We start from the raw sequence: 27,294 nt of genomic DNA, 5'->3' as shown, positions 1-27,294 counted from the left end.
TGGCTTGACAGAGCCCATCAGGAAGTCCTTCTGACATCACAAAGGCCATGAACTACGCAAGTGGAGCATGTTGTTCCCCTGCCTGGTTCCGCATCTCTCGACACGCCCGCCCGCCTGTCGTTTGCATTCATGTCAAGCTCTTGAGCTCCTTTAATAATTGAAAAAACAAAACAAAAAACATACACCATGCGGAAGAAAGGCAGCCATGTACCACCTTGGTTAAATTTTAATATTTGAAGTTGACAGGATGGCAGAGCAAGGGAGAAAACAGATTTCTCTTTAAAAGAGTTACCCAGGCCTGACAAATAAATAAACAATAGCCCAAAATAAGCCTGGGGGGAGGGGGAGCCTGGAAGGTAATAGGGTGGCAAACTCAGGCAGAGTGGGAGATGAAGGAAGCTTCGAGAAGACCCCACAATTCTTTCCGCAGATCTCTCCTGCAAGAGGAACATGACCCTTAACTAATCTTAACGATATAAAAAACCGGAGCAATGAAAAGAAGATAGGACCTGATCTCTCTCCATCCAGCACTCTCATGTCCCGACAGTCAGGCTGGTCCCCCAATATTAAGATGTGGCTGGAAAACAAGGGAAAACTTTTTATGCAGATATTTGCAGGTTGTTGTTGTTGTTGTTGTTGTTGTTGTTTAACTGCCTTAGAAAACCAGCAGTACAAAACTCTCCACATTTTTTCACTCTGTGGTTTGCCAGGTGGGTCATTGAGAGTCCCCTTAAGGTAAAGGTAAAGGGACCCCTGACCATTAGGTCCAGTTGTGGCCGACTCTGGGGTTGTGGCGCTCATCTCACTTTACTGGCCGAGGGAGCCGGCATACAGCTTCCGGGTCATGTGGCCAGCAGGACTAAGATGCTTCTGGCGAACCAGAGCAGCGCACGGAAATGCCATTTACCTTCCCACCGGAGCAGTACCTATTTATCTACTTACACTTTGATGTGCTTTCGAACTGCTAGGTTGGCTGGAGCAGCGACTGAGCAACGGGAGCTCACCTCATCATGGGGATTCGAACTGCCGACCTTCTGATTGGCAAGTCCTAGGCTCTGTGGTTTAACCCACAGCGCCACCCGCGTCAGCAAAGGGAAAGAAGAGGACCTTCTTCCTGAGGTCGGGTGTTATGTGCTGCTCACCCCATAATGGGATTCCAGGAGCTCCTGGTCGCCACCAAGAGTCTATCGGTGGCTTCTAGCCAGGAGGCTATCAATTTCACTAAGGAGGATGTGTGGGCCACTGGGAGGCCTCAGGGGACTCGGCTGCCCCCTGCCGTTCACAGATGAAGGGCTGGTTCAGATCCACGTTAGCCACACTGAACTGCTGAGCATGTGCCATTTCCAAAGGCAGCCTTGAGAGTGTCAGCCCTGGGGCTGTTCTCCAGACAACCTTCTCTCCTTACCTCCATCCTCTCTGGGCCATGGCTCCCAACTGCATCTTCTGAGACTTCGTAAGGGAGCCACAGAAGGCTGCTACTCCACCACCAGTCCTGGACTCCTCAATGGGATCAGGATGTCGTCTGGGTGGTCAAGGCAGGGCCAGATTGAGGTTTGATGCGGCCCTGAGCTACTGAAGGTAATGGGGCCCTTTCACTGTCCAGCTGTCCTTTGTCAACAACAAACTGTCACTGTTTTTTTTGTGTTGAATAGATGCTATATGGTCATTGATAGACCTCATAGGTATCTAAAGCAATTTGCACATAACAAAATATGTATTTTATCAAAGTAATTGTTGAACTGAAATACAATTAAGAAGTATATTAATAGTGAAATAATTAAGCTCTAACTTGAAATGTTTTTTTTATTCATAACAAACGTAATAATGCAAACCCATTGGCATTTGGCAATAACAAAAGTTCCTTTAGAAACACAGTTTATAAAGACTCATAATCTAGTCTCTAGAAACTTGTTATAACATGAGATAATAAGAGCAAACCAGTAATATTTTAGGGAGCAGGCTAGCAGGCGGGGCCCATGACTTACATCAACGAAGAAGAAGAAGAAGAAGAAGAAGAAGAAGAAGAAGAAGAAGAAGAAGAGGAGGAGGAGGAGGAGGAGGAGGAGGAGGAGGAGGAAGAGGAGTTTGGATTTGATATCCCACTTTATCACTATCCTAAGGAGTCTCAAAGCGGCTCACATTCTCCTTTCCCTTCCTCCCCCACAACAAACACTCTGTGAGGTGAGTGAGGCTGAGAGACTTCAGAGAAGTGTGACTGGCCCAAGGTCACCCAGCAGCTGCAGGTGGAGGAGCGGAGACACGAACCCGGTTCACCAGATTATGAGTCCACCTCTCTTCACCACTCTTAACCACTACACCACACTGGCTCTCAACACAACACAGCCTACACAACACAAAACACTGTTGCCGTGTGTAGGTTTTATCTTATATTTTGGAAATGCACATCCAGTTTTTTCCCCTAAATTTTTTTGGGGGGCCCTCAAGAGAGTTGGGCCCTAAGCTAGAGCTTGTTTAGCTTATACGTAAATCCGGCAGTGGGTCAAGGGGGGTGGGACACGCAAGGTGTCCATGAGACACAGCACTTTGCAGAGGGGGTTAGGACAGAGGCGGCTCCACAAGGAGGTGGACTGAGGTGGGCCTTTGAGTGGCAGTTTTGGGAGGGGGGGCCGTGAAAGGTCTTAGGACTGTAGCGGATTCTTCTGGGTCACCAGTTGGGTTCTCTGCAGGGCCCCACAGCTCTCCCTCAGAGCAGGGATGCCAGTGGACCCTGCAGCTAATACTACACAAGTCAGGACCAATATTTCAGTGGAGGGTGATTGACCTATGCTGGGGGGGGGAGTCTGTTAGGGGAGGAGAGGGCATCTCCCCCTGGTGAGCCCTGACTTCTCCCTAGCAAAGGCAGCAGCAGCCACAACGCCTGCCCTCCAGATCTCACCTTCCTCCTTTCTCTTTTGCCATCCAGCTTGCGGGAGCGGGATCCGGCTTTCCCCTAGCCCCAGACATGCTTGTCTTCATTTCAGAGGCTTACGTGGGGCTTAGCAGGAGCCTGATTCTAATCAGCCTGGAGCTCATCGGGAAGAAACTGCACTTGCTGCCAGATAAGGCCGCCGCTCACATCCCTAACTCAGCAGCTTAGCCAAATGGGTTTAAATGAAAGAGGAGGAGCTGCTGAATGGAAGGGGCTTTCTCACCTGAATCCCCCCCCCCCGTCAGAGCTCCCTCCCTCCCTCCCTTCCTGTTTTCAGCCTAGCTGAGGTTGAATCCTGGCAAGACAGAAGGACTGTTCTTGGGGGACAGGGGGTGGGCAGGTGTGGGGGACTCCCTGGTCCTGAATAGGGCAACTGTGTCCCTGAAGGACCAGGTGCGCAGCCTGGGAGTCATTTTGGACTCACAGCTGTCCATGGAGACACAGGTCAATTCTGTGTCCAGGGCAGCTGTCTGCCAGCTCCATCTGGTACGCAGGATGAGACCCTCCCTGCCCGCAGACTGTCTCGCCAGAGTGGTGCATGCTCAGAGGGAGGCCATAGCTGTACAGTGGTACCTCAGTTTAAGAAGAGCCCTGTTTATGAACTATTCAGTTCACAAACTCCCCAAAACCAGAAGTAGTGTCCCGGTTTGAGAACTTTACCTCGGTCTAAGAATGGAATCCGAATGGTGGAAGGGCGCCAGTGGCGGGAGGCCTCATTAGGGAAAGCACACCTCGGTTTAAGAACGGTTTCGATTTAAGAACGGACTTCTGGAACAGATTAAGTTTGAGAACCGAGGTACCACTGTATACCCTCCTACCTGCCTGGACTCACAATCGCATTCTCTTCCTCTTCTCCACTATGCCGGCAACATCACAACATCTGCAGTCTGAGCTCCAAGCTCCAATTTTAAGCGAGGCTTAAGTATGTCTTCGAAACCGAATCTTCCATTTTAAGCCTTCCTGAAGAAAGCTGCTGTATCTGTTAGTCTTCAACAAATATTCTGAGAGAGTAAATGCTATTTTTACCTTTTTACACGACTTAAAATAATATAGGGGGTGAAAAAGGGGGGAACACCAGGAGAATCCAGCCTGCCTTAAAGCATCCTGGATTGTCTTAAACTAAAAGGCTGAAACTGGCCTATCTAAGCTTCCATTTTATAATGCAAATCGTGACACACTGCTGAACTCACAAAGGGAGGGAGGGAGGGAGGATAATCTCTAATAAAGATGCCCTCTCCCAGCATCTATTCACATCCCAACGCACAAGTGCTGAGGGCCTCATGCAGAGAGGTGAGGGGGCTTTTGCGGGGGCTGGAATCCTCAGAATGAGTTCTGTATTTGCAGGTGCAAATACATCACCTTGCCAACAAAGGTCCGTATAGCTAAAGCTCTGGTTTTCCCAGTAGTGATGTATGGAAGTGAGAGCTGGACCATAAAGAAGGCTGATCGCCGAAGAATGGATGCTTTTGAATTCTGGTGCTGGAGGAGACTCTTGAGAGTCCCATGGACTGCAAGAAGATCAGACCTCTCCATTCTGAAGGAAATCAGCCCTGAGTGCTCACTGGAAGGACAGATCCTGAAACTGAGGCTCCAATACTTTGGTCACCTCATGAGAAGAGAAGACTCCCTGGAAAAGACCCTGATGTTGGGGAAGATGGAGGGCACAAGGAGAAGGGGACGGCAGAGGACGAGATGGTTGGACAGTGTTCTCAAAGCTACCAGCATGAGTGTGACCAAACTGCGGGAGGCAGTGGAAGACAGGAGTGCCTGGCGGGCTCTGGTCCAGGGGGTCACGAAGAGGCGGACACGACTAAACAACAACAACAATTTGGGGACACGGGGAGTGGAGTCGGGAGAAGAAGAGACAGGCAGGAGGGCTGAGCCAACCCTCAGGCAGTTCTGGAGACCCAGCACTTCGTGGCAACACCAGGAGCCCCCTCGCCCCCCCTCTGGGCCTGGCGGTGGGTCTGAGTGAGCTTGAGGGACCGTCCAGCACAAGGCAAGGGGGCCAGCAGTGATCACTACTCCCTGCTCTTTGAGAACAGCTGCATGAGGTCAAAGGCAGCACCGGATCAGAGTAAACTGATACTGTAAATGGGACTTGGAAGAAAATGATGATGGGGAGGCTGCTGCCATGGCAGCTGTGGTGTTTAGCAAAGCCTATTGGACAGTGAATTTTCTTCCCACACAATCACCCTGCAAAACCTCCTTGGACGAGACAATCCATTCAAAACACCCCCCAGCCCAGTCCTCCCTCAGAGATCTCCCTATTCTTTGCAATCGATAATCCATTAAACTGCAAAGAGACTTCTTGGAGTTAAGGCCAGCTCCATCTCTCTCTCTCTCTCTCTCCAGCCACGCCCCCTTCCAGGATAATGATGCCCCAAAAAGGAGCTTTCAAGACTCTCCCTTCGGAGTTCCGTCCAGCAATGGGCACAGAAGGAAGGCGTTTCTTTCTGGGGCTCAGCAAGAAGAAGCAATGAGAAAGAGCAAAAGGGGGTTTTCTCCCCACACGCCCAAGTAAATTACAGCTCAGAGAGGGCAAAATCACAAGGCACACGCAATTGAGCAAAAGGCTTCTTGTTCGTTTCTTGCAGAGCAAAGTGAAGTAGCTTTCCAAAGTTTCACAAGTGCAGCAGGCAGCCCAGGAGTAATTTATGAATAGAGCCTTAAATGGGAGAGGCCCCCTGTTTCAGAATACTCTGACCTTGACGAAGGAATAGAAATTGGCTTTCAGATGAAGCCCGTTTCAAACCCTTCTCTAGAGGATGGCGCGGGGGGGAGGGAGGGAAGGAGGGAGCAAAGTCCTGGGCACTGGTTGCTTCATGTGAAGGAGGCTGAGAGGGTGGTGGGCACATGGCAAACCCCTCCACCTGAGAAATGTACTAGGAGTCGAGTGTGGATTTCATGCTCTTTACTCAGCTCACAGTAGTGAGGAATGGAAGTTCCCCCAGAATGTCTGCTTTATATACATTATTTACACAATGGGCCCCACGTGATTGGCTAGTTCCGGAATTCTCCTGTAGGCCAATCAGGTTGCGGATTCCCTTCCACCTGAAGCTGGATTGGGTGGCTCCTGTAGACCAATCAGACTGCTGCATTCTGAATCCCTATTGTTCTAGGACCAATCAGACTGCTGCATTTTGGATCCTATTCAACTCAGTACATAACAACCTGTGGAAATGAGACTATTTTAGCCTTTAGGGCAGGGTGGGTCTTCCGTGAAACGAATGAAACTTAAGCTTCAGGGTCCCGTATCCCGCAGGGGACCAAGATGCAACTTCAGTTCACTTTGCTGAAAATGTTTGGGTCTAATAGACCCCCTTTGGGTGGCACAACTCAAATGGATTCATTTTTTGTTGGATTTATTTCAAGAATCCCAAAGTTTTGAGAGTCGGTAGCACAGAAAAAGTGTAGCAGATCTGTCAGGGAAAAGCCCCACTGAAAATCACAGCCGTTACCCTGCAGTTACCCCAACCTCGTTGCTGGTTACGAAGGGACCCCCGTGGCTGTTCTCAAACCTCAGGGCCTCAAAAGTATGTGGGATGTAACATAAACAGTTAAGTACAACACTTCCTGTTTGCCCAGAGTGGACACGCAGGGGGGTGTTACTCCAGGCAGGAGGACTTCCTGTCCCACCTGGTCTGGAGCATCCTCACCCTGCATGTGACCAGGTAGATGGGTGTGACCTTGGCAGATCCCACAACAGGGCTGGTCACGCAGCCATCTTCCCTTCTTCTTCCTTTTATTCTATCCTGCTATTATTTTGCTGTCTGCTGGCTCTCAGCCAGCAGCACATGGGCTCAAACTCTTTTCTGTAACTACAAGCTGAAGCCTGCCTTCAGGGATCCAACTGTGAACTGGATGTGAGTAAACTTCTTATTATTTATAAAGAAGACTGTTGTGTCTCTTTCTGTTTAGGAGGGATAAAGGGGGAAATTACAAGGAATAACCCAATCTGGACAAAGCCAGACTGGATTGCTTAAGCAAAGAGATTCAAATGAATCTACCAACTAGCTTCCTGCTATATATTGGGGAATGTCGCCCTGTTGCTGACTCACAAGCGTGAGTGAGGAAGGATACTATTAAATCAATATATCCTCTCCAAGTATCCACAACATTCCCAACAAAGTGTAGGTCCACCACTGTTTACGAGAAGCAAGATGAATCCACAGCCCCTGCAATTGCACCGGCACAGAACATCCAGCAATGGTGCAGCACCTTTTGGGCAGCCTGCCTGCCTCCACCGGCTTCACAGCCTATAAAACCAGGAGTCCAAATGGCCAAGGTGGACTAGATGACCCTTTGGGACCCCTTCCAGCTCTATAGTTTTTGTGGTTCTAAGAAGGCGCCATCCACAAAGAGACCAAGAAGGAAGGACCTGTGGGATGTGAAACACAGGAGCAGTCAAGTACAACATTCCTAGAGTGAACATGTTTACACATGGGGAGGAATGTTTGTCCAGCCAGCAGGTAAACTTCCTAGTTCCTTTTGGGCTGGGACAGACTTCCTCTGCATGTGACTAGAGGTAAGGACAAAAGCACAGGGCAAGGCAGCCATCTCTCCTCTTTTTGACTACATGCATTGAAGACACAACATCTGCTTAGCCAAAGATGCTCTCTTGACCTCCAGCCAAGAGAGGACAAAGGGACTGTCTCCTTATGAAAAAGTTTCCAGGTGTATGTTACTTTTCTAAGCTAAGTCTGCCTCCTGGGATCCGACTGTGAACAGAATGTGAGTAAACTCTTTTTATACTTTTATAGAAGACTGTGTCGTGTCTTATCTTTTGTGAGGGAATAAGGGGGAAATACCAGAACAGTTACTATAGAGGCTTTAGTGAGCCTGAGCAAACGCATCCGCTGCGAGTTTAAAAAGGGGAATGTTACTCTGCTAAATTGTGAACTTGTTTACACAAGTTGGAAAGGCTATAATCAGACAATATATCCTCTCCTGCATCCCTGAACATTCCCACAGGACCACGAAAGGGCTCCTTCCTTCCCCCTTGGGGTCCTCACTTGGCCACTAAGTGGCTGCCTTTTGATATGGGGCTTCACCCTGGCAGTGTTGCAATCTGCCTCTGGAGCCGCCTGCAAGCTTTGTCAGCAGGTGTTGAGGGAGCGCATGTGTGGCGTGGAGGGTCAGCGAGGAGAGGGCTGGTGATGGAGCTCACCCCCCCTCTCATTTTCTCTCATATTCTCTCTCCTGCTCCCTGCAGAGAAATTAAGCTGCAATTGACCCTCTTCAACAAAGCTGCTGATTTCATCTGTGACGATAAGTGAACATGGCAGGAATATTATGCCGCCACCTCCCCACCCTGCCCCTTAAGCAGGGAGGGGGAAAAGCGCTTGGATTGAGTCAGGTTCGCCTCCGACAAGAGAGGTCACCGCGACGAGTCCACTTGCATATGGATAAGTTATTCTGCCCTGGTGGCCTCTTGGCCTCCCTAATTGTGGGCCGGCCAGCTGCTCGTTAGAGTCCCGCTGTCGTGATGATGATGTTGGAGGGCTCTGCAAACATGGAGTGTTCAGGGAGGGGGGTTGAGGGCCAGCCAGGGACCTCTCCTCAAATGAAGTGGTTTATCTTCTGGAAAGTGGTTAGAATAACAGCCCAACTCTCACAAAGAGCCACAGCAGCAGCTGAGCAGTAAGGGATGGGCAGGAAATATGGGGGTGGTGGGAGGGAAGAGGGGCCAGGAATCTCTCCCCCTCCCCCTCCAACCTTCCTGGAATCCCCATAAAGCTTATGGCAGCAGTTTGGCAGCCCATGGAGACCATCTCCACTGGGAAGCATGCAGAACTTGGGGGAAGATGTCCTAACAAGTCTTCCCACCCATCCCACCAAGCTTTAACTACAACAACAACATTTTTATTTATTTATACCCCACCCATCTGTCCTGGTTTCCCCAGCCACTCTGGGCTGCTTCCAACAGAATATTAAAAACATGTTAAAACCTCAAACATTAAAAGCTTCCCTAAACAGGGCTACCTTCAGATGTCTTCTAAAAGTCTGGTAGTTGTTCTTCTCTTTGACATCTGATGGGAGGGCGTTCCATAGGGCGGGTGCCACTACCGAGAAGGCCCTCTGCCTGGTTCCCTGTAACCTCCCTTCTCGGAGTGAGGGAACCACCAGAAGGCCCTCGGCGCTGGACCTCAGGGTCTGGGCAGAACTGTGAGGATGGAGATGCTCCCTCAGGTCTACTGGGCCTTTGAGGCCGTTTAGGGCTTTCAAGGTCAGCACTAACACTTTGAAGGAGGGTCCATCACTTTTGTTGTGTTTCAAGCATTGTGTTATTTTATGGATTTCATGGGTTTTTAAATTTTATTAGATTTTTTTTCTAAACTGGTGTCTAAATGAATCAAACTGAAATATCTGGGCTGGAGCCACATCCGTTCTGTGGCAAGGCATCTTGAGAGGGGCTGAACTCTCTCCCTGACCCCAAAGTGGCTCTTAATTGGCAGGGGAAAATGTGCTTGCAACGCAACCGTGCTTGGATTATTTTATTTTTAACATGTCTAAAACTAATACTTGGTTTTACTGCAAAGTGTAAACACGGGCATGGGAATGGAGCGCTCACACCCGAAAAGTGGGCGTTGAGATCCGTAGAGGGCAGATTTGGTGATTTATGACAGATGTGAAACTCGAGAAATGGAAAAGTAATAAAGATCCAAAATGAAAAATAAGCAGCTGCAGCAGCAGTGACAAAGGCCAGCCTGGGGGAGGGGCCTGCCCAAAACTGACAACAGAGGAGTGGGGGGGCAGAGAGGAAGGGGGGGCTAGGGGGGGGCTAGGGGGGCACACATTTGCAGCCTTATTCATTTGCATTTCTATACCAGGGGGAGCTAAAACCACAAAATATAAAATCTGACACAGCTTCTTTTTGAAGCAGAAAATAATTTTATTTCAGATTTGAGGAACACAATTATATTCATTAAGTTATCAACCACAGCATTCAGACTGTGCTTGTAAACTGGATCAGTAGACAGTCTAGTGTAAAATTGGCTAGGCAAACAACTGCTCAGAGGCAATTCTCAATTCCATCTCACCACTGTCAGAGCAGAGAAGAGGGACGGAATGTTATTTATGATACTTGAAATTCAAGCACAACTTTGTAGTGCTTGAGCAGAGGGATAGATATCCATTAGGCACTTTCCAAGGTAAAAACAACAAGATTAGGCAAATATTTCTCGTACTAGAAAAAAACACCCATTAAGGCCTTGAGAAGAAGTGGTTGGATTCATAGTACACTAGAAGGGATCTTTGGATCAACTGAGCTTTACACAGAGAAGATCTCTTCATATCCGGGACCATATAACACCGGTCCTATGGCAAAAATCAAAGTGTTGGTCTGACCTTTAAAGCCCTAAACAGCCTCCAAGGTCCAGTAGACCTGAAGGAGCGTCTCCACCCCCATCATCCAGCCTGGACACTGAGGTCCAGCTCCGAGGGCCTTCTGGCAGTTCCCTCCCTGCGAGAAGCCAAGTTGCAGGGAACCAGGCAGAGGGCCTTCTTGGTGGTGGCACCCACCCTGTGGAATGCTCTCCCATCAGATGTCAAGGAAATAAACAACTATCTGACTTTTAGAAGACATCTGAAGGCAGCCCTGTATCAGGAAGTTTTCAATGGCTGATGTTTTACTATATTTTTATATAAGCGGTAAGCTGTCCAAAATGGCTGGGGAAACCCAGCCAGATGGGTAAGGTATGCATGCATGCATGTATGTATGTTGTTTTCATCCATGCAGTTTTCTTGGCAGGGATACTGGAGTGGCTTGCCAGTTCCTGCTCCAGGAAGAAGGCTGATCGCTGAAGAATTGATGCTTTTGAATTCTGGTGCTGGAGGAGACTCTTGAGAGTCCCATGGACTGCCAGAAGATCAAACCTCTCCATTCTGAAGGAAATCAGCCCTGAGTGCTCACTGGAAGGACAGATCCTGAAGTTGAGGCTCCAAGACTTTGGCCACATCATGAGAAGAGAAGACACCCTGGAAAAGACCCTGAGGGCCCAAGGGGAAGGGGACGACAGAGGACAAGATGGTGGGACAGTGTTCTCGAAGCTACCAGCATGAGTCTGACCAAACTGCGGGAGACAGTGGAAGACAGAAGTGCCTGGCGTGCTCTGGTCCAGGGGGTCACGAAGAGGCGGACACGACTAAATGACTAAACAACAACAACAAAAACTATATGTTGGCTATAGAAGCAGTGGTATAGGCTTCCGGAGGAGGCGCCAACGGCAATGGCGGTCTCCTTCTAGCTTGGAGGGAGAAGCTCCGCGGAAATCGGGTCTGTCCGCTACGGCGAAGCGGAGACCCTTGTGGAAATCACAGGCAGGAGAAGCCTGTGACCGTGGGACTCAGCGGGCACCTGTAGCGCCCCCCGGACTAGCGAAGGGACCCCTTAAGGGGCTCCGGAGCGCAACGGGAGCTTGGCGCGGTGCTGAGAGTCAATCGCTTTTTCCGTGGGGTGAAGCCGCACAGCTGTTGCCGGAGAGCACTGACCTTTTTCCTGTGACAATTCGGCTGCTAAACAACTACCCGTGAGTAGGTGAAGCTTAAGAAATTGGGACAAAAAGGAGAAAAAAAGGGACTAATTTTGCACTGAAGCAGGAAGGTGTAAACAGGAAGTCCGCCTTCCGTTTCTGTACACAGATCAAAGCAAAGACCTTTTTAAGCTAAGACCTGGAGAGCGGTGTTTTAAAAGCTCCAAATCCGAACATCAAAGTGAAAGAACTCCCCCCCCCCCCGGCTAGTGGAGGGGGGGGAGAGGGAAAAGTGACTTTTTTACTTCTGGAAAAAATAGAGACAATTATCTAACTCCTGGGAACGGACTGCCAGGTCCACTAGAATTGTTGCACTGAGAGTCGCACTATTTATAGACAATGTAACTTTTTAATGGTTAACTCTGCAAAGGAGATACTTGTTGAAGGTCTTCTCTGGACTTGAAACTGTTGCTTGTTTTCTTGAGGGGGACTTAGGAAAGTTGGAAAAGACTCTTTATTGTAACTTTAATGACTGCTACAGTGTCCTCCTAGAGGAACATTGAAGCTGCACATCCAGCTGGGGGATTTTTCCATTCTGGACTTTGGGGATTTTCCACGGTAAGACTTGACCGTGGGATCGACCTTGATTCATAGACAAAAGTGTGATGACTGATAGGACAACAAGATCGGGCAAGGCTAGAGTGCAGCAGCCCAGCACAGTTTCCCAGCAACGTAGATCATCTGTTCCCGGGCCTCCTGTGACACAGGGGGAAGATTTTGCACAAGCTGGGTCAAAAGGAACGGCTTCAGAAGGGGATTTTACTTCTGTGTTAAATAAAATTTATGAAAAATTGGAAGGCCTAAGCAAACAAGTTACGGAACAATCAACTAAAATAGACAGGAATACTGCCAGCATTAATAATCTGGGACAGAAGGTGAATTCCAATACAGAATCTATTGAAAAATTGCTGGAAGAATCTGCGTCTAATCGAAAAATAGCTGAGGAAGCAAAAGAAAAAGCAGTGGCTGTAGAGGAAGAAATAAAACCTATGCACAAACAGATTGGGGACCATCAGTCACTTCTGTCTATGACTGAACTGAGGGAGAAACAGACCAATCTGAGGATCAGGGCAGTACCGGAACTTGAAAAAGATAACCTAAGTGACTACCTTACGCAGGAATTTGGAAAATTTTGGAATTTGGAGCTGGAGAAAGACTTTAAGATAGTAAATGCATTCAGACTTGGAAGAGGAGGGAGAAAAAACAGGGTGAGAGACTGTTTGGTTACCCTCCGAACGAAAGAAGAGAGAGATAAAATACTGAGTGCGCACTTCCAGAAGACTTTGGAGATCAACGACTCGAGAGTGGAGATTTTTAAGGATATACCGAAACATCTATTGGATCTTAGAACCAACTACGGAGATCTGGTGGCCCTACTGAGAAGAAACAGAATTGTTTTTAGGTGGGAATTCCCCCAGGGACTATCTTTTACCTTTAAAGGGAAAAAGTTCAAAATAAGATCAGTGGAAGATAAGGGAAAATTTCTGAGAGACCACGAAGAAGACCTGCAAAAAGAAGTACTAGAAGAGCTAAGAGCTTTAAGATCAGGAGTACTAGGCATAGTACCACCACCTTTGGGACTGGACAAACTAAAAAAAGCGATACCACCGTCAGAACAAGAAGAACTTTTGGGAGCAGTTGGAGGAGAATAGAATAACCACACCATGTCTCTGCAATTATTAAGTTGGAACATTCATGGATTTAATTCCCCGGAGAAGAGGAAGAAAGTCTTTCATTTATTGAAAAAGGAACAATTGGACTTAATTTGTTTACAGGAAACTCATGTGATAAGGCTTCACAGGAAAGTACTGATTAATAAAAGATTGGGTCAAGAGTTTATTTCATCGGACAAGGTTAAAAAGAGAGGAGTTGTTATTTATGCCAAAGAGAGCCTATCACCGAAATTTGTTTTTAAAGATGAACAAGGAAGATTTGTGGCAATTGAGATTCAGTCACAAGGAGAAAAATTTTTGATTGTAGGAGTTTATGCACCAAATGAGGGGAAATCTGAATTCTTCAAGAAATTGCATGAGACATTGCTTGACTACATGGACTACAACATTATCATGATGGGAGATATGAATGGAGTGGTATCTACAAATATGGATAAGTCGCAGAGACAGGTTGTAACTAAAGATGGCAGACTACCAAAAACCTTTTTTGAACTGACTGACAATATGGACTTGATTGACATCTGGAGAACTAAGAACCCCCTTGGAAGAGAGGGAACATTCTTCTCTGAAGCCAAAATGACATGGACAAGAATTGACCAAATATGGATAACTAGTGGACTGGCACCTAAGACTCGAAAAGTGGAAATTTGCCCAAAAACTTGCTCCGACCATAATGCGGTGAAGATGGAGATGAAACTAACACCAATTGGTTCCTTCAGATGGAGGATGAATGACACCTTATTTAGAGATCAAGAGGTTATCAAGAAGGCCCAAAAAATCTTGAGAGATTATTTTGAGATAAATTTGAATACCACGGTTGAAAAAAGAGTAATCTGGGACGCAAGCAAAGCGGTCATGAGAGGGTTTCTGATTCAACAGAACGCAATAAAGAAGAGAATTCAAAATGAGAAAAAAGATAAAATCTTGGAAAAAATAAAAGAAGGAGAGAAGAAATTAAGAGCGAAACCAAAGTCGCAAGAGATTCTGAGAGAAATAAAGCTATATCAAGTACAATACATGAAAATGATAAATCAGGAAGTAGAATGGAAAATTAAGCAGATGAGACAGAAGACATTTGAATCGGCTAATAAATGCGGGAAACTGCTAGCTTGGCAGATGAAAAAAAGACAAAAATTAAACACCATCACAAATTTGGATGTGGAAGGAAAGAACATACAGAATCCATTGGAGATTAGAAAGTGCTTCCAGAGATATTTTAAACAACTATATACACAAGGGCCACAGAAAGAGACTGATTTAGACCAATTTTTAAGAACAAATGGATTACAAAAAATCTCTCAAGAAAATAAGATAATGTTGAATCACAAAATTACAGAACAGGAGGTTGAAGGTGCCATTCAGAACATGCAGTTGGGTAAATCTCCAGGGCTGGATGGTCTAACCTCCAAATACTATAGATCTTTGAGAGACTGGTTAATTCAGCCACTAAAGGAGGTCTGTAATGAAATTTTGGAGGGGAAAAAGGCACCAGAGTCGTGGAAGGAAGCTTACATTACACTTATACTGAAAACTGAGTCTGAAAAGACACAACTCAAGAACTACCGCCCCATATCCCTGCTTAATGTGGATTACAACATTTTTGCTGATATCTTGGCTAATAGATTTAAAAAGGTATTAGTTGAAGAGATACATAAAGATCAAGCCGGCTTTCTCCCAGGTAGACATCTGTCTGACAATACGAGGAATATAATTAACATTCTGGAGAAGCTGCAAGTGAACATCAATACCAAAGCAGTTTTAATTTTTATAGATGCGGAAAAAGCTTTTGATAATATTTATTGGAATTTTATGAAGAAAAATCTTCAGGGAATGGGGGTGGGCCAAGGGTTTGAAAATGGTATAAGTGCAATTTACTCAGAACAAAAGGCTAAGTTAATAGTCAATAATGTGATGACAGAGGAATTTAAGATAGAGAAAGGGACACGGCAAGGCTGCCCAATTTCCCCATTGCTTTTTATTTCGGTTCTGGAGGTTTTGCTGAATATGATTAGAAGGGACCGTCTGATTAAAGGTATTCAGGTCAGAGCCAAACAATATAAATTGAAAGCTTTTGCAGATGACCTAGTTTTGACGTTGCAGGAGCCAGAATCTAGCACGAAAAGAGTATTAGAATTGATTCAAGAATTTGGTCATGTGGCAGGATTTAAGCTGAACAAGTCCAAAACTAAAGTGCTTGAGAAAAATTTTACATCAATTGAGAAAGAGAGGTTTCAGAAGGAGACAGGTTTAACATTAGTTAAGAAAGTAAAATATTTGGGGGTTAATATGACTGCTAAGAATTTAAATTTATTTAAAGATAACTATGAGAAATGTTGGATAGAAGTGAAAAAAGATTTGGAAATATGGTCAAATTTGAAGCTTTCCCTGTTGGGTCGAATTGCAGCTATAAAGATGAATGTATTGCCAAAAATGTTATTTCTGTTTCAATCATTGCAAATTTTGGACAAGATGGCCTGTTTCAAGAAGTGGCAGAGAGACATTTCCAGATTTGTCTGGCAGGGCAAGAAGCCCAGAATAAAATTTAAAATATTAACTGACGCAAAGGAAAGAGGTGGATTTGCCCTGCCAGACCTTAAACTTTACTATGAATCAGCAGCATTCTGCTGGTTGAAAGACTGGCTGCTTCTTGAGAACACAGACATTTTGGACCTAGAAGGTTTTAACAACGTTTTTGGATGGCATGCATATTTGTGGTACGACAAGGTTAAAGCATATAAAGCATTTAAAAACCATATTGTCAGGAAAGCATTGTTCAATGTCTGGATAAGATACAAAGATTTACTGGAAAATAAAACCCCAAGGTGGTTGTCACCAATGGAAGCGAAGGCTCAGAAAAAGCTCAATATGGAGGCCAAATGGCCGAAATATTGGGAAATATTGGAACAAGAAGGAGACAAATTGAAATTGCAGAGTTTTGAGAAATTAAAAGATAAAGTGCGAGACTGGCTTCATTATTATCAAATAAGAGAGGCCTATAATTTGGATAAAAAAATTGGCTTCCAGGTGGAAAAATCAAAATTGGAAACAGAACTGTTAGATCCCAAAACTAAGATACTTTCAAGAATGTATAACTTGCTGTTGAAATGGAATACGCAGGATGAAACGGTTAAATCTGCTATGATCAAATGGGCACAAGATATTGGTCACAACATTATGTTTGCTGATTGGGAACAGTTGTGGACCACCGGTATGAAATTTACGGCATGTAATGCCTTAAGAGAGAATATTATGAAAATGATTTACAGGTGGTACATGACACCAGTCAAGCTTGCAAAAATCTATCATTTGCCCGATAATAAATGTTGGAAATGTAAAGAAAATGAAGGTACATTCTTTCACCTTTGGTGGACGTGCCCAAAGATTAAGGCTTTCTGGGAGATGATCTATAATGAAATGAAAAAGGTATTTAAATATACCTTCCTGAAGAAACCAGAGGCCTTTCTTCTGGGCATAGTCGGCCAATTGGTGCCAAAGAAGGATAGAACTTTCTTTATGTATGCAACAACAGCAGCAAGAATACTTATTGCAAAGTATTGGAAGACACAAGAGTTACCCACCCTGGAGGAGTGGCAGATGAAGGTGATGGATTATATGGAATTGGCGGAAATGACTGGCAGAATCCGAGAACTGGGAGAAGAGTTGGTGGAAGAAGATTGGAAGAAATTTAAAGACTATCTGCAGAAACACTGTAAAATTAATGAATGTTAAAATGATGTTGGATTGAAAATAAGTGGCATTAGCAACAAAGTTAATAAGAATATGCAAAAATGAGTTGATAATGGATGAAAATACAGAGTTATAATATGTTAAGATATAGAGTTAAGATAAACAAAAGAGGGTAAGGATTTGCTGATTTGATTATTTAAATGGGAATACAAAAAGGGGAGGTGTGAGGAGGCCAAGGAAACAAGCTAATGAGTTTAAAGTTACAAAAAACGGATTTGTTTTTAATTCTTTTTTATCTATTTGTTTTTTGTATTTCGTATTTTTATTCTTCTTTTTTCTTTTTTATGTATTTTTGTATGCTCTCGTTTTTGTATCTTTTTCTTTCTATATGACTTTTTCTTTCTATATGACTTTTTTCTATTTTGTAAACCTATGTTTTTGTAAAACCTCAATAAATATCTTTTTTTAAAAAATAGAAGCAGTGGTATACTGTATTGCTGAGGTGGTGGGCAGGAGAAGAGAAGAGGACAGCAAGTCTTCAACCACCAGTTATGTCTATTTCTCATCCAGAAAGCACAGCCAGAAATGTTCTGGCAAATTAAAAAAATCCAGCGGGGCAGAAATTTTACCCCTGAAAAAGAGGATGTGTCCTGGGAAAAGAGGACCCGTGGCAACCCTAGAAACCCCAGTTATTGCCACAGACCCACGCGGACCCTGCAAAACCTCTGGGGGAGGAGCTGGGAAGGGGATCACCCCACCTGCTTGGGGCTCCCCCCTTTTATCAGGACAGCAGAGCGATGGCGTTGAAGGGGCCAGTCATCTCAGCCCCGCTCATCCCAGTCCTGTGCATAAATGCAGGCGCCTCTGTGCGCTCACGCGGCTCCTCTTGTGCTGCTCCTCAACTGCATCGCTGAAGGTCAGGTGAACAGAAGATGCTGGAGAGATGGAAGCCACTTGCACCCACGCAGCAGCCTTGAAGGGAGACACGTGACTCCCTGGCGCAAACACACCAGAGGCCCCAGGAATCTCCCCCTTTCACGGAATAGCACTGCTTCCCAAATATTCTGTTTCTCACACGGAGAACCTGCAGGCTGGTTGTGAGAAGAGGAAGAAGAGGAGGGGGGGAGGGAAGAGGAAGAGGAAGAGGAGGGGTGGAGGAAGCTTTTTCCAGCATGCAACGTTGAGCACTGCATCCCCACTGCAGAAGAGCTCCTGCTCTCAGGTCCTGCAAGGGAGCCTCTTTTCCCAGGGGACAAGGTCTCTGTGAGGCCAGGATGCTGGACTAGGCAGCCCCCTTGGGCCTGATCCAGCTGCCACTGCTGCAGGACTCTGCTCACGCAGAGAGAAGTGCAGTGATTTGAGCAGCTGGGCTTAATTCTGCCTTTGGAGAACTGCAAGGGCTGCTGCTTCTGAGAGTCCTGGGCAGGTCTGGTGTTTAGCCCAGGGAAGAGAAGACTGAGAGGTGATGCGAGAGCCATCTTCAGATATCTCAAGGGCTGTTGCGTGGAAGAGAGAGCCCTCCCCAAACCAAAGGGACCAGAGCAGCTCAGTTCACAGTGGATGTACTCAGTGCTTTTGGGGGGGAAAGGTGGGGGGACTCACCACCAAGTTTGTTTGCTTAATACTTAAAATAATTCTTAATTACTTATTGTGGGCCCAGTCACAGTGCCTCCCCATCCCCACTCCCGCCATTGGCTAAATGTAAGATGTGATTAATGAACAAGGATTGCCACATTTCAAACAGTGAAAATCGGGACAGCTCTGGAGTTGTGGTTTTTTTTGCAAATCCCCCCCCCCCAAGAAGTTGTTGAGCTATTTTTAAGGAGCATTGGCAAAAGCGACACTGCCGACACAGGTTGCCAGGATCTCCCCGGACATTTTTGCGATTTCCGCCCGGACACTGCTTCCGAATGCATTATTCAGGATACGTTTGGGAAATTCCAGACAAAAGGCAACACTAAATAAACTCCAGCAGACAATGATCCGGATCAACGTTATTGATTTCCGATACAGGTGGATTTTGGGCCCAAGTAATGGGTGTATATTAGTTCCAGCCACCCCCACCCCCTGCCCTGGACACACACACACAAAAGTCTAATTTTAAATTGTGAAGGAACTCAGTTCCCCCAAGTTTGTGCTCAAAACCCCCCCTGGTGGAGCGCAGGGCCCCCCTCCCAATGCTCAGAGTGGACCATGATCTGGAGCTTCAGGGAACAGCCCACGTGGTTGGCTCCCTAACAGGGATTCTCCTCCTCAGACTTCCCTCCAGCCTCCCGTCTGCAATGGAGATATTGCAGCATCTCAGCTCCCAGGCAGAGTTATCATGCAGATAACAGACTGCTAGCTGTAAGGCAGGTGGCAGGAGCAGAGCCAGCGATAAGAGCGAGAGATGGGCTACCTGTTGCTCAGTTCAGGACGAAGGCCAGAGACACAGCATCCGGGCAACATTTCCCACAAAAGCTTGCTATTCTGTGAGCTCTTAATTGTACAAAAGCTAGTAGCGTTGGAAACCAGCCATCGTTGAAAGCAGGCTTGGAGGCAGGTTCTCTGAGGACTTTGCCTGGTCTCCCAACATGTCTTTGGCATGGCATCATGATAGAGGGGTGTGTGTGTCCAGTCAGAGGATGACTTTTGAGGAGGCGAGTGCAGCGACTGGTGAATCCACCACAGGTGTCAGGGGCTGGTCTGAAGCGGAAGGTTGGGCAATGTAATCGCAGGAAGATCAGATCCTAAAAGAAGAGGAGGGGGAATATTCAGACACACAGCTTCTGCTTCCAGCATCTCCAGAAGCAGGGAGACAGACAGATGCTGCACAGTTGAGAGAGGAGCTGCCCAGCTATGAGATAGTAGCTAAGCAACCAGAAGGGAGGGAGCAGCTGGGTGATACATCAATCTAGAGTGGAGGGGAACCCTCTCCCTTCTCCCGAACTCAGAGGACCGAGCACGTCAGAGAACAAAGGAGACACGGGGGGAGGAACTTCCGTTTGGCTCTCTCCTTGCTCCTGAAATTGCAAGGAGGAGTCAGAGTAGGCAACTAAGATCCTTACGGAGAGTTGCCTGTTTGTGCTTGTAATAAAAGGACTGGGAGTGTGGGTGGTGGTGCTGATGCTGGTGATGGCCTCCATGCTGCATTGAAGAGGGGTGAATGGACATCACAGGTGGGGGGGCCATAGCTGTCACCTCCTTGCTGCTAGCCCCCCTGGGATGGACAGCCTTCTGAGGTTGGAGTGTGGAGGGGGGTGCAGCTCCCACTGCGGAGGGCACCTGCTGCTGGTGGTACATATAGTAATTGTGGTTGGAGGGCTGCATGTCACCCAGGAGGGAAGAGAAATCATGCTGGGATGAGGAGGATTTCTCAAGGATGGATTTATAGAGACTTCGGAAGGACCAGCTCAGGTCCTGGAAGTTGATCTCAGAATAGGAGAATTTCAAGTCGTTGCTGGTACTGTAATGTGGAGGTGGCACATCTGTACCTTCGCGGCCCTGACCACCAGCCACTGTTGCTGCCACATCCACAGGCCCTGTGCTCCGCTGACTGTAATTGCCAGTAGGCAGTGGGCTTTGCAAGGAGAGGTGCTGGGTGGATTCAGGGGAAGAGCGAGGCTTCTGCCCCAAGAGAAACAGGCCCCCGGGGGCTCTTGCTTGCTTCTTGCTCTGGGGGATCATCATCTGGTGGGTGACGCCTCTTCCGGGAAATATCAGGACAGTTATCTATGGTCCACGTTTGGAGGCAGCCATGCTCCTGAATCTCAGTTGCTGGAAGCCACAGGAGGGGAGCGTGTGGCTCCTGCGCTCAGATCCTGCTTTGGGCACCTGGTCGGCCACTGTGAGAAGAGGATGCTGGCTAGATCCATTGGCCTGATCCAGCAGGCTCTTCTGATGTTTGGTTGTTGTTGTTGTATTTTTTAAAAAAGTGTTCAGTTTATTCTGCAGATTTTTTTTTACACTAATTAAACTTAAAGCTGCAATTAGAGGCTGCGGCAGAAAAATTGCCTTTTATTTTTTATTCCCTAATTGCACCTGTAATGAGGCAAGTTTTAAAACAGTGAACCTTGGTGCTTACATTTTTTTTCCTGCTGCATGCATAATTTCTTCCCCCCTTTTCTTTTCTTTTTTTGGACAAAGTAATAATAATACATAATAAATAAATTAAAATGTGTGCACACACACCACAAGACCCTTCCACTGTAACTATCCAACCTCCCAAAATTTCAACACCTCTTGCAATGGCTTGACCCCTTTCCGTTTTAACAGTACAAATTCTACAAATACTTTCCATATCCGCAAAATAATTTCTCCTGCATATTCCCCGTTTTATCTTAATAGCACATGTTAACTTATCATTAATAGCTATATCCCACACCTCTTTGTACCGTTCTTCCATTTGATATTCTGCTTGCCCCTTCCTAGCCAGAATAACTCGTGCAGCTGGCAATAAATTTGTGAGCAAGTCCTTCCTAGCCTGTGAACCTTCCACCCCATCCAATGTTCTTATGTTCAAGCATAAACCACGCGTATGAACTGACCCACTTTTTGAGATAAACATCAAAGGTCTGCCCTGCTGGTATCTCTCATGGCCTTCTGCAAATTTTATGGCACTTGCATCCACCACATGATCAGGAAGTGGCCCAGGGTGGTCCTGGACATTCTGCACCCTCTGGGGTCACCAACATGGCGCCCATGGGCATAATGATCTCCTCTTCTCCATGGTGCCCAGAAAAGGGGAGGTTGTTGTCTCCATGGGCACCACGTTGGAGACCCCCAGAGAGGAGGAGATCATTTTGCCCATGGGCACTGTGGGGCAGCCATCTTTTAGTGCCTCCAGGCACATCTGAGACCCTCATGGGTCTCCCCTCTACAGGTTTTATTCTGCAAATCGCAGAATGTCTTTTCAGGGATGAAAGGAACCTCTGCTTTGATGGTGGTTTTGAGATGCTCTCTTGTCAAAAGGAGGAGCCATTCCCCAGAAAGAGCCATTGCTGGGGGTGGGGTGTCTTGCTGGCAATGGCGTGCATTTAAATTTTTCATAGGGGAACAGTTAGGGCCAGAGGTGCCAGCTTGCGAGGGGATTGGGGGGGCATGATGTCATGCGTGTGATGTGCACACGAGCATTGCGCATCCCTCCCTAAGCCAGTCAGAAGCTTCCTGGGCTTTGCATAGGAGGTGCCAGGGCTCTGACAGATGGGCTTTGGGAAGATGGCAGGCTTGCAGGAATTTATGTATAGGTTTTTTGGGGGGTTGCCCCTCCAGCAGATATCTCACACACACAGCCCACTACCAAAACCAGCACAATCACTTTTGTGACTTGTGATTTGTCCCCTCAAAACACTTCATCACAGTTTCTTCCTATCTATTCAAAGGGCCTCTGCTGCACGATACCAAATTTAAGAATTCACTGATCAATGTATCTCTGTACTGGCTCACAGGGAAAACTTCAGAAATTCATATAGACACGTGAGCTCAGCTACTCAGCAGCCCCTCTGCCTGAGGGATAACCCCTGGCATCCTGATACCTGAGTGCCAGACAGGTAGCCATTCCAGCAATAGCAAACCCAGATGAAGACAAAAGGGTGTGATGAACTTGGCTGGGAAACAGGGAAATGCAAATATCTCTTTTGTTACACTTGATGGGTGTTTGGTGGAGGGCAAGGAGAACCATGGGGCAGGGTCCAGGATGCTCAGATTCCTGCCACCAGACCTCCCCTTTCATGATGTAACCATGATGTATGAGTGATGTAGTTTGGGGGGAGTGTAACATGGGGATTAGGGATGTGGGTTAAACCACAGAGCCTAGGACTTGCCAATCAGAAGGTCGGCAGTTTGAATCCCCGCGAAGGGGTGAACTCCCGTTGCTGGGTCCCTGTTCCTGCCAACCTAGCAGTTTGAAAGCACGTCAAAGTGCAAGTAGATAAATAGGTACCGCTCCAGCGGGAAGGTAAACGGTGTTTCCGTGCGCTGCTCTGGTTCGCCAGAAGCAGCTTAGTCATGCTGGCCACATGACCCGGAAGCTGTATGCCGGCTCCCTTGGCCAGTAAAGCGAGATGAGCGCCGCAACCCCAGAGTTGGCCACGACTGGACCTAATGGTCAGGGGTCCCTTTACCTTTACCTAACATGGGGATTAGCAGCTAATAAAAGTTTGGGTTCTCTTTTGTTCAGGGCTTCCATCTTGTTCCACCTTGTGGCAGATGGGAGTCCTGTCGCAACTGTCTCCAATAAAGACCAAGCCTACTGGCTGCTGTTTTGCTCTGGGATTCCTGGCTGGGGGCCTTGTTTTTTTGTCCAAGGGAGCCCTCAGATTTCTCCGTTAACAGCAGGATGGATCCTGGACCCACCAGATCCTCGGACCTTCCTCCCTAAGCCGGGCAGAAGCTTCAAGGGCTTCAGGGGAGCTTCTAGAGGGGAATAACCCAGTCCTCTTAGCCCAATGACTGCACACCACTGCTAGCTGGTTGTTGTTGTTTTTTTTTTTGTCCTGGCTGAAGCCTCCAGAGGGGCGCCACTGAGACTCACAGCCTGTGTTTGTGTGTGTATGCAAGTGTGCATGGGGTGTGTGTCCCAAACTGGGTCTTTGACTTGGGTGACATAAAGCCTAGTTTTGCCCCTGCCTCAGAACCAGGTCCTCCTTTCATGGTCGTACTAGAAAGCCCTAGATCTGTGGGTCTGATGATTCAGTTGATGGAGATGTTGCATTCTGTTACGTGATTGCCATGGCGGATAATTCCAGGCATTGAGTGCACCCTTCTGAGAAGAAGCTGCTTCTTGAGGAAATGCTCTGCCAGCACCTCTCTGCCCCCAAACACAAAGGCCCCCTCTTTACCCACAGGGACACCCCCTCCCCAACATCCTTGCAAGGTTTATGCCTGGCCTTTATCAGCAGCAAGCCAGCTGTGCAACCTGATTCTCTGGGAATGCTGAGATACCCGCAAGCAGGGAGGTGGGAAAATAATCTCTCAAGAACTCGTGCAAGACCCAGGAGGATTGGGGTGGGGGTGGGGCAGCCTGTGCAGGTGGCACAGGAAGAGCTGTGGAAAGGGAAGAGAGCCCCCCCCCCCTTAAATCAAGTGCATGAATAGTCAGCACACAGGAGTAGGAGGAAGAGAAAGAAGCTGGGAGGGAGAGGAGGGGGAGAGGAGGGCTGGGTGGGCTTTTAGGGCCTGATCCAGCTGCAGGGCTCCTCTTAGCTTTTTCTGTTGGCAGATACCAGCAGGGGGGATTTAGCAGCAGGGCGGGAGGAGGCAGAAGGAACCTCAGCCAGGTGGAACAACTCATGTCTCACATGCAGACAGAGGCGTACCTAGGCTCCCTTGTGCCCTTGGCAAGGAGAGAACGTGGACAGGTGGTCTGGCTGCTGGCATTCTGGCTCAGTGGAGTGGAGAGGTGCAATTTTTGTGCCCCTCTGGCGCACCTGGCAGGGGACAACCTGGTCAATCCCTAGGTATGCAGGGTGTCAACCTCCCCACTGTATCCTGACCCACTGGAAGCTTCCAAATGCTCTACTTACAATGCATGGCAGAAATCTAACAGGATCCTTGCCAAACTCAGGCCTTTACTTTAAAATGATATTTTAAAATTGACAGAGGAGAAAACACGCTTGCTGCATCTTGCACATGATGGCCCTTGAGATATTTGAAGACGGGTCTCCTATCTCCTCTCAGTCTCCTCTCTTCCAGGCTAAACGTACCCAGCTCCTTCGACTGTTCCTCATCAGGCTTGGTTTCCAGACCCTTGATCACCTTGGCTGCCCTGCTCTGCACACCTTCCAGCTTGTCAGTCACCTTCCACAACTGGACAAAGGACTCCAGGGGTGGTTTGACCAAGGCATGGATGTTGCGGGGGGTGGGATTGGGAATCAGACAGCACAGGGAGGGGGTTCTAGGTGGACCTCCTGCTCCCACCCCCTCCAGGCAAGTCATCTTCCCCTCCCCTCTTGCCCTCCCCAGACACTGAGCCCCACAAGGAAGGCAACAGCCCACAGGAAAAGGCCTGGCCTCCCCCAGCCCTCCCCTGAAACACAGCTGCCAACGGCAGAGCTGTCCTCACAATGAACCATCAGGATGCCATGGAGACGGCTGGCTTGCAGGTCCTGCTAGCAGCCAGGTGGATGGATCTGCTGAGCCGGATTCCCTCCAGCCCAGCCCTGCCCGACTCCTGACAGAAAATTAGTGTTTAACCAGAATTTAGGAGGCTAAGCACAAGCGCCTCAGCTCTGCCCCGGTTTGACAGCAGCTCCAGCTCAGGGGAAGCCGCTGGCCGAGAAGTGATTAGCGTTGCCATGCGCAGATTCCCAGAACATCAAAGGGCTGTTGGGGGTGCAGGCAGGAGCCACAAAGCCCCCACAAAGACAGAGAAGCGTCCAGGAAGGCCAGAATCCCTCTGATGCTTGGCTCAGGTGGGTTGGAGTGCAAGTGTGGAGTCATAGGATTGTAGGACAGTGTTAACAGAGAAATCTGAGGGCTCCCTTGGACAAAAAACAAGGACACCAGCCAGGAATCCCAGAGCAAAAGAGCAGCCAGTCGGCTTGGTCTTGATTGAAGACTGTCGCGACAGGACTCCCACCTGCCACCAGGTGGAACAAGATGGAAGCCCCCAACAAAAGAAGACCCCAAACTTTTATTAGCTGCTAATCCCCCATGCTACACTCCCAAGACTACATCATAACTACATCATTGACACATCACAAAGAGAAGGGGTTGAGGGAGGAGTTGTGGTGGTAACCGGAGGGTCTTGTCACCTGTCCGGTTCCTCCTTTCCCCTCCCCATGATGACATGCCTGAGGACAAAGAGGAGTTCACTGTTTCCTGCCCCCAGAGGGAAGGGCTGGTCGCTGTCCTTTGTTTCAGTCCATACTGAATCCACTTCCATAGGCAGGTCCTTTGTGAGTGCAATGATCTGTCTAGGACCATCAAGGTTGGCATGCCAACTGGGTAGGGCTCGCTGAGGACGTGTTGGCTGCCATGTGTCAAGTCTTCCCCCTTTGATAGTCCTTCCTTCATGGTGTAAAATAAAAGTGGAACGGTACAGATCCGATGTACAGGTCATTTTCTATGAATTTATAATAGAAGCGTCGTGTATGCTGTGTGAGTGTGTGTGTCGTGTTTGTACAAACTGAATGATGGGGGCATTCCTGCAACAACAGGAAGGACCCTCAGGGGTCATCTGGCCCAACCCTTGTTGCAATGCAGGATGGCCGTCCAACCTCCAGGGAATGAGAGCCCACCAGCTGCCAAGGAAGCCCATTCTACCATAGAGCAGCTCTTCCCGCCAGAAAGTTATTTGATGCAGCCTAGAATAGCATTAGCTTGTTTTGCTGCAGCAAACATTTTTCTGCTGCTGCTGTTGGCCCATGTGAAGCTTGAAGCCAGCAGCGTGATGCAGCAGCTAAAAAGCTCGGCTACTGTGGTGGTCACGTGTTGCTAAATGCATTCCTCCTTGATTCCTGATTTATTTACTCTGAAACATGTATGCATGCTCAAAGCAGTCTTTGTAGTTAAAAGGATTTCTCTGATCTAACTTTGTACCCACCTAGTAGTTTTTTTGAAATGCTCAGAGGAAATCTGATTGGTTCTTACAAGTGCTGTGTTAAAAGTTCTTTTGTTAATAGAAGGGACCTGGGCCAGGGTGTGAAAGATTATTCTTGGCACTTCCAGAGTCTTGCTGGCCAAGCCTTGTGTGTATTTTATTAATCAGGGTCCAATCCTTCCTTTGCCTTCAGAACGCAACAGGCTACATCGACAGAAGTCCAGTGTCCAGATCAAGGGAAGTCCACCCTCAGCAGTGGGACTGGGCCAGGGTCTGTGTGCTGAAGCCCACCCAGCCTGCTGCTTCTCTAATGGGTGGGTGGGGGTTGGACGGCGTGTGGCTGCACCACCAGCCCCTCATTCAGCCCCACCTCTTAGGCATTACTTCTCTCACACCATAACACTCTCGGATGCATCAGACTCCCTCCTTCATTCTTCGCTTCTGTGAACGCTTTTAAGTGAGCAGATGAACCGCGTGCGCCCATTTTCCAGTATTGGTGACCCTATTTCCTCTAATAGAACATACACCTATAGAGGAATCTGCAAGTGTGTGGAGAAAAACAGGCAGGAAAAGACTGAAATGGTGTCACAGATTCGGCAGTGATGCTAAAGAGAAATTGGGTAGCAATCAAAGGTATCAACTACCGTATTGGCCCGAATATAAGCCACACCCGCAAATAAGCCGCACCTTTAAAATTCAAGGGGGGGGGACAATATCCAAATGTAAGCCGCTCCCTTAAAATTCTGCAGGCACTCACACCAGCAAATGGCAAATGTGGAAGAAAATCCTACAGTGATAACGTGAAAGTCAATTTTTGTAAGGTCGCGAATTTAAGCCGCTCTTTAATTTTTCACGGTTGGAATTTGGGGAGGAAAGTGCAGCTTATATTCAGGCCAATATAGTATGTGGGACCCTGGGTGCCTGGTTATCCACACATTTTAAATGAAGGGC

General features: G+C 47.6%; 1 protein-coding gene and 2 long non-coding RNA genes across 6 annotated transcripts in view; 1 reads left to right on the top strand and 2 right to left on the bottom strand.

Annotated features, from left to right (window-relative positions):
* LOC310769158 overlaps positions 1-27,294 on the bottom strand; it is a 254,965-nt gene that overhangs the window by 111,553 nt on the left and 116,118 nt on the right. The window lies entirely within an intron of this gene.
* Positions 100-4,038, bottom strand: LOC310769182. 2 transcript variants are annotated; one of them, XR_014551493.1, is made up of 3 exons: positions 3,748-4,038; positions 1,406-1,608; positions 100-577 (listed from the first exon to the last, which is right to left on the bottom strand). It is a non-coding gene; the product is annotated as an uncharacterized lncRNA (long non-coding RNA). The 2 variants fall into 2 exon arrangements; XR_014551494.1 differs by having other exon boundaries at positions 1,406-1,603.
* The window catches only part of LOC310768596 (uncharacterized protein), a 191,400-nt gene continuing 168,800 nt past the window's right edge, over positions 4,695-27,294 (top strand). For both annotated transcript variants that reach the window (XM_083626979.1, XM_083626978.1), the window contains exon 1: positions 4,695-4,709. The gene's annotated coding sequence lies outside the window, so the exon portion shown is untranslated. The remainder of the gene's footprint in view (positions 4,710-27,294) is intronic.

Source organism: Podarcis filfolensis (genome assembly GCF_964270895.1).
Source record: "Podarcis filfolensis genome assembly, chromosome: 8".
Taxonomy (NCBI): Eukaryota; Metazoa; Chordata; class Lepidosauria; order Squamata; family Lacertidae; genus Podarcis; species Podarcis filfolensis.
This window is presented reverse-complemented; position numbering and strand designations above follow the sequence as displayed.